The 12,656-nt window shown below is 35.4% G+C and overlaps 1 long non-coding RNA gene across 1 annotated transcript; it reads right to left on the reverse strand.

The window, feature by feature from the left end:
• Window positions 1-805: 805 nt before the first annotated feature.
• On the reverse strand, window positions 806-10,057 carry LOC140166418 (uncharacterized). Its single transcript, XR_011860857.1, has 4 exons — window positions 9,875-10,057; window positions 2,318-2,371; window positions 1,200-1,354; window positions 806-850 (listed from the first exon to the last, which is right to left on the reverse strand). It is a non-coding gene; the product is annotated as an uncharacterized lncRNA (long non-coding RNA).
• Between the last annotated feature and the right edge of the window lie 2,599 nt (window positions 10,058-12,656).

A 12,656-nucleotide genomic window follows, 5' to 3' on the forward strand; every position in this document is an offset into this window, starting at 1 on the left:
GTGGTGGTGTAGGAGGAAAAATATTAAAAGCGCTGGATTCAAATGGCTTGTTATTAGCTATTGATAGCACAGTATAAAATATGTATGACCAAAAATACGTTGAACAGTAATGACGGAACGGTCATTCTTATCAACTACATCACACAAATTATTTTTTTTCTTAATGAGATATTTTTTGAATACACACTTTATTGACAGTGGGGTTGGTACAACATCTGTAGAATTCTATATACTATTAAAACAGCCTATGTTGTTGTTTTTTGATACCAATGTACTATGTGCCTCTTCTATCAAATGATAGCAAAGGAGTATCAATCTATATGACGCCACTACATATGTGTGTCTCAAAATTGGCAAATCTGAAATTATATACAAAAAAGAAAAAAATTACCGGACAATCATGCGATTTCGCCAGATTGCCAGATACGTTTTAAAGTATCACCTAAAATTGTTTTGTAACCAATGACGTCACCAACTCCCGTTCCTTCCAAGTTTGGTCGACCACCCTGGCTAAGGTGGTAGGTCCATTGTTGTCCCAGGATTATCTCCAGTATATTGGTGGCTATTGGGGGCAGGCAATGGCAGGTGGGGCCGAAAAATAATGATTGGGGTTAATTAATTGGCTCCTTCTCTAAAAGTATTGCTAACCTTCAATACCAGGCATTAAATTATTATTATTCGAGCGAGAGACGAAAGCAAAATGGTTTGGATATTTCTTAATAGGGAATGATATAGCTACATAAAGTGCAATTAAATCTCCCAATCGTCACTAAGGTAGAGTATAAATTCAATTAATGCTTCTTACCTCTTTGTAGATGACAATCGCCTTCAAGGTGCTGTCGTATTCGTGCTAAGATTTCAAAAAAGAATCAAAATATAGTAACTGATTATAGCTAATGGTTGGTGTATTAGTTTGTATTGTTGATTTTTTATTAAACGTGATATCATACATATGATGGTAAGGAATGGTAACTTTGGAAATGCGTATATGCAAATGAAAAATTGGCCGTCATTACAGTTCTTTTACGTAATTATATCTTATGATATCTAGTAATTAAAACATAATTTCCATATGCCTTCAAACGTTTTCTACATAATTACGTCCATAATTTAATGTATATTATAGCATTTTTTTTAAATTAGATTCCCGTCTTGAAACATAATCTTTTAAAAAATCACTGATGTTATATATCACTCACCAGTTCCTGTATCTGAACCAATGATACTTCAAACCAGACCGAAATAGCTGATCGATTAGTAGGCTTGGGCGGTACTCTCATATCATAATAGTAGAGAATATGCCACAAAATGCTTGATTGTATACCTTCCAGTGTTCGTGTATTCCAGGCTAAAGCTGAAAAATACGCAAGTATTTGTACCAGAAATAAGTTGTTTTTAATAATAATAATAATAATAATAATAATAATAATAATAATAATAATAATAATAATAATAATAATAATAATATTTTTAAAAAGTCAAAAGAAAACAATAATAATAATATTTTTTTTAAGTCAAAAGAAAACAACAGGACAAATTGCCAGCATTCTACTATAAAAACGACGATTTTACAAGAATTTCACCGTATATAGTATATTACTGTTCCCGGGGGGTTCTTCGAAAAAAAAATTACGGGAATGTGCCACGCAGACTTTCGGATGCTGACTTTCTCTATACCTACTTTTTGCTGTTTTTGCCACCCATCAGTATACCAATTTTCACAAAAAACACCCAAAAGCACCCAAATTTGCCCTAATTGGGCGCTTTTAGGGGCACTTTTGCCCAAATGCGCCCAATTGGGCGCATTGGTCTCCACTGAAAACCCACCCATCGATGTACCAAAATTGCTGAAAAGGTACCCCAAAACCGTGGCACATCCCCGTATACCTTCAACCAGGGAGAACCCCCTCCGGGTTACTGTTACAGTTACTCAAGAAATGTACAGCGGAGATAGGTCAAACTATACTTTTTCTAACTCCTAATAGTGACAGGAATACAATTAAAATTAAGATTTTTATTCGGCCATTTTGAATATAATGAATATAATATTATGAATATAAATTACCATTAACCCCATGTCCTCTTTTGTCCCTTTTTTTAGATATGTTGTTCAGGAGGGTGTTTAGCGTCACTATCAAACAAAATCATCCGTGTTCAAATTTTGTCTAGCTCAAGCGTAAATTGATTTCTCAAAAAGCAATTCATAATTCCTTTTTACGCTTCAATGTAAGAGAAAATGTAACATTTACAAACCTACTAATCGTACTAATGATCTAATTACGTAATCATCTTACATAATCTTACGTAATCAACTTACATCGTTCGTGTGCAAAATCAACTGTGTTTTCTTGACCGCTTACCGATGGATAATCTGGGTAAAAAGAAGGAAATAAGGTAACGTGATAATAATGATGATTATTATTATTATATTATGAAGAATAACAATAGAATATTACGCGATCTATCTGAAGAAACAAAATCAACATTATTATTGTCATTATCAATATTATTATTATTATTATTATTATTATTATTATTATTATTATTATTATTATTATTAACAAATTTCGTAATGGGAGGGACTACATCTATTAATTATATTCAAGCAGTGATGCGCCGCAGTTCATAGACTGTTCATCGGTGAGTCACCTTATTTGCGCATTTTCATCACCAAGGGGCGCAGTTCAACAACCCCAATACAATTTTGATCCCAATATCACCTTCATTATATACCCTGTGTATTATTATCATATACTACAACAATAAAGTATCCTTACACTTGGAAAAATTATCACAATTTCAAAACTGAACAATATTTGGGTAAATTTGGTTTTTTAAAAGATGCACTATCTAATCCTGCACATTATGACACCACATTGAATCCAATGTGACCTCAAGAAGTAAAGTTACAAGCAATTGAATAGACGAAGGTCCAGTTTTAAAAGTGACAAACAGGCCTATACAAGGCACAAAAAGATACCGACAAGCGCAACAAAGAGACAACACAGTTTCTTCAATGAAGCGTTATTTAAAGCAGTTTTATTTCAGTTTTACTTCTCTGTACTTTTCATAACTTTCATTTTATTTGTCAGTTCTTTTGTTTCAGTTTTCTTTTGTTCCTTTTGTTTTAAATTAAAGCCAAACGCAAAAGTTAGCCATTCACCACTCTCAAACCAGATTTGTGGTCTGTGGAGTTTTGTCACTTTTGAAACTGGACCTTCTCACAATGTGCAAATTTACTCCAATATTGTTCAGTTAGGAAATTGTGATTATTTTTCCAAGTGTAAGGATACTTTATTGGCGCAGTATAGTTTGTGAACCGTGGCTAGAAAATGGGGCTAGCGACCAGAGAGAGTAGAGTTCACTCGCAGATTGCAAGCATTATCCTCCCAGCAGGAGGGAAGACTACCCTTAGGTGTATGTCTATAATACTCTCGCTGACGTCAAATACTAGGTTCTTCTTTTAGATAAAACTAGTACCTTTCATTGACTGCAACAATCTGTTTACAAAGTTGGGATTTCCTACAACGTCATTATGACGTCATTGGAAATTGTACAAACACGGCCATAACTTAATGCCTTTAGATAATTTATATAGATTCGATTTAGCTTTTTAGTAGAAAATGGGGCGTGGCATTTCGTTTCCTAGTGTCATCTAAGCTATTAAACGATATAAAGTCTTAAAAGTATTGCATCCGGGCAACTGGGCATTCCCGGTTGGAAATTAAATATAACGTTTTAAACCTCAAGAATAGTCCTCTACAAAACTTTATTTTTTGAGTTTAGATTAAGCTATTATGAAGATGATATTAATCTATTTTTTCTTGGGCGTCGAGTTTCTTGAGTGATTAGTCTGACGACGAAATACGTTTGTGAATGAAATTGAGGTTATAATTAAGTGCGATCTTTGAGCGTTTGCTGATTAAAAAAAACACCGAGGAAATACCTTCAAAAACGGGTAATGGGCAAGCCCGGGGGGTCACTCCCATTGTGGCATGTACACCATCCGCGATAATCAACTTTTGAAAAGCACCCTAAACAAGGATTTAACCCTTGGCTAAAACGACACCCTAAACAGGGATTTCATTCCTAACATCAAATTTCATACCCTAAATTTTATTTCCGCGTATTTAGCAATTGCAATTTTGCTACCCTTTTTTCCAATTTTTCATGTTTTTGACACCCTAAACGCGATACGCGCGTATCGTGCTTACCCACGAAAAACTACCCTTTTTACGAGTTTTCATTATCGCGGACGGTGTACAGGCCACAATGGGAGTGACCCCCCCGGGTGGGCAAGTTACAAAATAACTTTCGTCTTTTGGTTCATAGGTCATGTCAAAGTGTAAAATCAAAGACCTGCTGTTTGACACTGATTTGATCACAGAAAAATTGCATCAAATTTCAACTTTCCTTGAGGCCTGAATCATGGCTTGGCGCTAACGTTGGATCCTGGAGAGATTCTCTACGCGATATCATTTACTAGTATACTAAAGTAGTTCAGCTACACGTTGAATATATAGTTTTAGTACATAAATGTGGGGTTTTTTTCGAATTACAATCTGAGACAGTGTTTGAATAAATGGTATGTATCAGAGTAGAAAGTTTCCTTTTACTCTAGTCTTTATCCTGGGACAGACATACTGACGGGATTAGAAACACTAGTAATATCAATTTTGGTACACTGAACACCCTGAATGTATCAGCAATATTATTGAAACATGTTCTGGGTGAAATATAAATAATATTAAATTATTACCTCTTTCAAAATACCATTGGGGATGTTTGGGAAATATGAAATTTAAGTATTAAAGGTCCATATATCAATTATTTTACTCAGATTGAACATGTAGAATGAGTTGGTCGTTACAATAAAATACATGGTACAACTGTTTCTTGCACCTATGCCTGTTTAGTGAAAGTGGGCAGTTTTCTTTGATTAATAAAACTTATTGTATATTTTGGCTTTTTAAAATACCTCTACAATTGCGCCATTGAATTAAATAAAAAAATATAGTATTGATTATAAACACATATCCAGAAAGATGAATTTTGATTATATTGTATTCTAGGCATACAGAAACTGCACTTATAGTCCCGGGGGGGTTCTTCGAAAAAAAAAATTACGGGGATGTGCCACGCAGACTTTCGGATGCTGACTTTCTCTATACCTACTTTTTGCTGTTTTTGCTACCCATCAATATACCAATTTTCAACAAAAAGCACCCAAAAATCACCAAAATTTGCCCTAATTGGGCGCTTTTAAGGGCACTTTTGCCAAAATGCGCCCAATTGGGCGCATTGGTCTCAACTGAAAACCCACCCATCGATATACCAAAATCGCTGAAAAGGTACCCCTAAACCGTGGCACATCCCCGTATACCTTCAACCAGTGAGAACCCCCTCCGGGCTTATAGTATAACATAATTTCCAATCCCTTATACTATAACTGGCATGGAATTATATCTTTATTGGAGTGGACTATTTGGTGACTATTCGTATTTTTGGCCATCGAACTTTGCTTATTTTGTGCCTACTCTGGATGTTTGGTTTAGCGTGTCTGTTTATATGCACAGTGATTTTCATCACATGTTCTAGTGCAGTTTTGTATTACCATTGATCCTTGTTGTTTTTGCAGGTTTAGCACTTTTGTGAGTCTTGGAACTGGTAATTTTTGGCTATCGAACTTTGCTTACTTCCTATGCCTACATTTGCTGGTTTTGCCCCCCCCCTGCATATTGTCTAGTCTGTATTTTACTTGTTTCCCCACATCAAGTTGGTGTACCTTGCTCGTTTTCCTTTCTGACTATTCGTACTTTCTTATAAACAAACATGTGACTTTTTCCCCAAAACGCTTGCTCTATCTATATCCTGATAACTTCAACCATTCAACAATAGCAGAAAAACATTAGGTTTCGACTTTTTGAGACAAGCTATTATTAGTGTCCTTAAGGGATCTGGAATGAGCGTTTTGACCGTTTCGACAGTATTTTTATGGAACATGAGAGCACCTCAGACGTATCGAATTGCATTTTGAATACGAAGCATGTCTTTCTGATATCAAATAATTTTCATTTTTTTGAAAATCACGATATAATACAAATTGTATGACAAATTATAAAAATTTGATATTTTTCAATATTGAAGATATGGATTTTTTTCCCAAAAAGACCTATTTTTTTGGTGTTTTGGGGAAAAAAATCCATATCTTCAATACGAAAGGTCAAATTTTTCAATTGATCGTCGGCTTTTCATCCCACCTACATACACGTTAAGTATAAACCATCAGATTTATAAAGTTTACTTCGAGTACTGTTAAATATCAAAAATATCAATTTGTAATGATTTGCCATAAAATGTGTATTACATTGCGAATTTCAAAAATCAAAATTATTTGATATCAGAATGACATTCTTCGTATTCAGAATGCAATTCGATATGTCTGATGTGCTCTAATGGCCCACAATAAATACTGTCCAAGCGTTCATACCCCTTCCCTGTATAAGTATCTCTTTTATTTAAAGATGCCGATACTTTCTTTCTATCATTTAAGAACTAACGTTTAATAACATAAGGCATCTCATGTATATCTCAAGCTACTACTGATGGCTTCAGTCCAAACAGCCATTCATGATGTTGCGATTGGCATCGTTGATACCGTCCGGTATGTGGCCACACCTTTTCGGTATTAGCTTTAATGATTACTGATATTATCAATGGTATGGGAGAATCTTTATCGTTACGCCCATGTAGCTGTAACCGATGGGACGTTTGATCCAATTCAACACAATCCGTTATCTGCATTTATTATTTGATCCATACTATACCGTAGAATTCCGTCAAGAAGCATATATGCCTCTAAACGAGGGTTTTTTAACGAAAGATATGAAAGGCCAATACCCTTCTCAAAAACATTGCAATAGATTGGTCTTACAAATATACATGTTTGTACAGCCGCCTTTATCAGTAATATAGTTGTTCAAACTCCAAATAACGTTTTTGTTGAGAGTGTCTGCCTCTTGTCTCTTGTGTCAAAAAACCCTCGTTTAGAGACATATATATGCTTGTAGACGGAATTTTACGGTATAAGTTATATTATGCTATTGAACTCATATTGAGCTATTTTAGAAAATAAGTGTACACCCTTATAAAGGAGTAACTTTTCAATACAGGATGTTCGAGTTTGCTTTCTGCAAACAACTGGAATTCCAGTTACCAATACTACTGGAAAAAGCTTGGAAATGCAAATAAATGAATGAAAAATCACTGAATTGTCCAAAATGAGCTCTTAAATTGATTTCCAGTTCTGAACTATTTTTCTGTTGGATTCTTTCACCTTTGGACACTAGAAAAGTCTGGATTTCCAACAATTACGACTGAACAAAATGTCTGGAAATCCAATAGGGGATGTGTATCTGTTTTCTGGACTCTAGCCCATTTTACCTTGAATGTGTGTATTAAACACGCTTAACAAAACTTCCAATATTAAAATCATCTATTCGTTTGTTGCGGTTCTATCCAGTGGTACCAAAATAAGTATCAATGTTATACAAAATAAAGTATACAGTATGCAGAAAAAATCTACTAGATTTAAAATTATGAGGCATGGTCAAAATACTTTAGTTGATAGTTGAATCAGCATCTTGTCCTCCCACAACTGTAAAATCACTGGCGTGTGACCAAGGTCTCAGTGGCTCTTGTTGTTACAGTGGTTGACAGAAAACCTTTAGAATTTATTGGCAATCATGTGATTGATTTGAAGTACCAATTGAAATAGGTGCAATGAGCTCCTAAGATCTCCTGATCTTACACTTCTGGATTTCTTCTTGTGGGGCTTTCTAAAAGCAAAGGTTTTCACAATTCCTCTTGCAGACCTTGATGGAATCCAAACAGAGATACATAATTGCACAAGTTGGCATCCCCAGGCAGGACAGACCTCTCACAAGACATGTTTTAACATGTGAGAGGTCTGAAAATCCTGTAAACTCGAAAATCCTGTATTGAAAAGTTTAAACTTTTCAATACAGGATTTTCGAGTTTGCTTTCTGCAAACAACTGGAATTCCAGTTGCCATCAATGCTACTGGAAAAAGCTTGGAAATGCAATTAAAGGAATGAAAAATCACTGAATTGTCCAAAATGAGCTCTTAGATTGATCTCCAGTTTTGAACTATTTTTCTGTTGGATTTGTTTCACCTTTGGACACTATAGAAAAATTACGACTAAACAAAAAGTCTGGAAATCCAATAGGGGATTTACATCTATTTTCTGGAATTGCCCATTTTACCTTGAATTTGTGTATTACAGTAACATGCTTTACAAAACATGCCCCCTCTATCCAGTGGTACCAAAATAAGTATCAATGTTATACAAAATAAAGTATACAGTTCAAAAAATGCTACTAGATTAAACATTATGAGGTATTTGGTCTAAATACTTTAGTTGATAGCTGAATCAGCATCTTGTCCTTCCACAACTGTAAAATCACTGGCGTGTGACCATTTAATAAGGACTCCGTGGCTTTTGTTGTGAGCAGTGTAAAAATGCAGTTGCGCGAAGTCAATTAGCATGATTAGAATAACATATAAATCACAGTATTTGACAGAAAACCTTACAGAATTAGTGCTAAGTGCAATGCTAAAAGCAAAGGTTTTCACAAGTCTTCCTGAAGACCTTGATGAACTCCAGAGATAAATAGTTGCACAAGTTGGCATCCCCAGGCAGGACAGACCTCTCACAAGACATGGTGTTAATGCCATGTTGAGGAGAGCTGATATCTGCATACAGAGGAATGGTGGCCATGCCCTGGTGACCATGTGGAAGATTAAGATTGTTAAATTACTGTAATAAAAGTGGTTAAACACGTGATATTCATCTTGCTTTGATTTTAATTGATTTCATCCAACTGCATTTTTACTCGGCTCACAAAAATTGCTATTGAGTCCTTATTAATGGTCATACGCAGGTGATTTTACAGTTGCAGGAGGAAAAGATGTTGATTCAGTATGTATACTTTATTTTGATACACCTTGTATTCCCCACAAATTATCTCTATGACGGCATAAATAAATGTAAGTTTATACAATTGGGAAATCATGTATACCACTAAAATTGATTTTTGGCTACAAATAAAGAGGAAACTTTTGATTTTTACCGAATGTTTGGCTAAATATGAACGACATCACAAATCTAATCTAAATATCAAATTTGCACTCGACATCACTGATTTTTGTACGAGATCCGTGGGACTCAACCGTGAAAACCGGGCTCAACAACCCATCGAAATTTGGAATAAGTATAAATTTAATTTAGCCGAAGTCATTTAAAATTTATTTTTACTTCTAAAAAAAGTTCGTACATTTTTTCGTACAACTAGTTGTCTCTACAAAAATTGCGTAAATATCTTACAATTTTGAAGCACCTCAGTATCAACTGGTCTGTACTACTATAAGTGTCTTATGTATTATAATTTTATAATTTTTATTTATTTATTTTTTTATAGTATTTTTGAATAGCTAAATTACGCCATTTTCTGTGTGTGAAATGCAATTCCGAGGTATAACGAGTTTGTCCAAATCCCATGATTACATAACATTTAGTAAATGTCAAGAAAATTTAAGACGATTTCTTTTATCTCAAATAAAGGTGTGCCGATAAAGTATATTTCTCTCTGTAAACGGCTGTAAATGGAAAACTATCAACACTTAAATCAATAATTATAATGCCCAACCATTTTTGTGCATGTGATGATTCTCTTTCATGCTCAAACAATACAATATAATTCATATCCATAAATAATATTCACGGGAAATTCATTCCAGTAATCCATCTATTTAACTTTGGTAAGTAGATTGATAAAGAACTTACGAACTTACCTGACCAGAAGAAGAGCAGACCAAAACTAATCCTATCCACAACGTCATGATTTTATTCAATGTTGTCAAAATATTTTCATGTGTAAGTACAATTCCTTAGCCGGGGAGTTCCACACGTTCGGATTCTCGTATATTACTTTGCTACCAGTAACGAACACCAACGGCTCTTAGATATAATGAGGAATATAGAATGTCAGCCAAAAGGTCGCAGGAATTCGAGGGGAGTCCGCCAAATTACGACGGTTTCATATTTGACGCATGCGCGAGGGACATCATGTGAATTGTCGCCCCTGGGGTTGAGGTAAAGTTACCGCGTAGGCGCGATATTAGCATATCAGATATAAACATGATCGCACTGTATATGATAAATTAGTAAATAAATGACTTTATACAATAAGACTCGTATAAGACCAGAAATAGTATGTCTCAAAATCTGCGAAGATTTAAGAATCCAATTACCCTCTTTTTTCAGTCAAAATAAGTTCGAGATGTTCGGAAATTTTAAAACTGACATTTTAATACACCTATCATGCCTATGAAACATTTGCACTAGTTTATATGAGAATACTATTTTTCTTATTTTTGGAAAGAGACACTCTATCGCTTTTTTACATCATGAATTATAATACTGTTAAATATAGAGCAAGATGTTATTAGCATGAAGAGGAGGGGTGATGTGAAAAGGAGGAGTGATCGAGGAGTGAGGAAGAGGATGAGTGAGGAGAAGGAGGAGGAGGAGGTGGTGGAGGAGGAAGACGAGAAGGATGAAGAGGAGGATTATAGATTTTGCAGAATTTCCCGACTTTTCACTTTCATAATTTCTGATCATAATAAATGCGTGCAGCTTATGGAAACGTTGGTGTTAATTAGATCAATCCAAGTTTGTAAGCGTATCCTCCCATATTAATCCTTTGAACTATTCTGAGCTTCCAACTTTCTTGCTGTGAAACCCGTCACGTCCCGTTTCTTTATCCTTGGATGTGTATAGTGAGCTTTAGAATGTATAGCAAGCTTAAGAGTGATTTAAAAATCGTGAAATCAAGTGGCCCAGATGGAATTCCTCCCAAAATCATAGAGGAATTTGCTTACGAACTGAGTGGCCCTTTAACGGATGTGCTTAACTATTCTTTTGAGGAGGGAATTGTGCCACACCAGTGGAAATCTGCCATTGTTGTCTTCATTCCCAAGCAACATCAGCATTGATAAAATGAGGCCCATATCGTTTACTGACATTTTTGATAAGGTTGCTGAGGGGTTTGCGGCCAAACGGATTGTGTATGTTATTGAACCAGATATAGATATTAATCAATTTTGGGAATGTCAGTGGTTTATCAACATCTCATTACCTATAATCAATCTTGTGCACACACTTTTCCAAGGTTCAGACAAGCGCAACAATATAGGAACGGTAGTCCTCTCCGACTTCTCCAAGGCATTTGACCTGGTTACTCACAACATAGCTGTTGAAGAGTTGATTGCTTTGGAGGTCCGGTGGGCTATTGTTCATTGGGTTTGCAGTTTCCTAAATAATCGGCAGTCAGTGTGTGAGATATAACCAAACACCCTTATGTGCTTGTATTCCTCAAGGTACCAAACTTGGTCCCATCATTTTCCAGGCTGTCATCAACGACGCGGCCCAAGGTTGCAGTTCCAGTACTTTTGAATTGAACTTGTCCATATAATAAAAGAGCCTGTAGAATCATTTTGGGGGCTAATTATATAATACTTAAATAATGCATTTAGTGATTTAAAGCTTGACTCTCTTTACCAGGAAGGAGCAACACTCGTTTAAGTTTGCGCATTCGCTTGCTAAGTCAGAGCGCACCAACATGTTGCTTCCTCATAGTAGAAGTGAAGTCCATGGAAGACAGCTGAGAAATGCATCTCATATCTCTAAATTGCATGCACGCACTAGCAGATTTGCCAAAACTTACATTCCTACTAATTTACATTAATCTTCTGAATAAGCAGTAGCAGTTTGTGTTTTGGTGGCTTCCCTTTGCGCCCTGTTACATCTCTGCTACAAGCCTTTTAATGTGTATTTTATTTCTTTCATATAATTTGTTGTGTTCATTAGAAAAAGTTGGCGGACATCTCCCATTCACCCGTGTGGCGAATTGACTACGTAATAATCACACACTCAAGGGTATTATTATAATAGGCCAACTGCACATATTCACTCCTTTCGAAAGCCCTATCTTGCTCAACAAAATATCACAATTAATATTGATTTGAACATGTTATCTTCATATTTCATGCAAAAAAAAAATAATTAAAAAACTTTAAAAACCGACTCAGGTACCGATGTAATTTCAACCAAGCATTTCACTGTTTCGTAGTGAATCAAGGCTGTATGGCGACGTGCTACAATTTATACTACAGTTCAATCATAAACATATCACTCGATAATATCGTATATTCGAGCCAAATTTGGACACCATCCATGTATTTTCTCTTCGTCTCTTCATGTACCATGCAATATTCATAAATACTGCATATAATGCCCATATTTGGCAAACAGGCCAATGGTGCTCCGATAGAGGTTATCCATGTTACTTATGTGTGACTTCTAACAAAATGCGCTCATTCCTCATTCAAACCAATTCAATGCACGACCTCGGAGTTACTTGCATGACTTTTGCGGGCTATTTTGAAACGGTCATGGTTGCACAAGCACGTACTTCTTTTGAAAATCCTAAACAAGATATAGCAGTCGCTGACATGGATATGCAGCTTATAGAACACGGATAACCTCTATTGTATTGGCTGTGGAGGGCGAGAT

The sequence above is a fragment of the Amphiura filiformis genome, chromosome 1 (assembly GCF_039555335.1).
Source record: "Amphiura filiformis chromosome 1, Afil_fr2py, whole genome shotgun sequence".
Lineage (NCBI taxonomy): Eukaryota > Metazoa > Echinodermata > Ophiuroidea > Amphilepidida > Amphiuridae > Amphiura > Amphiura filiformis.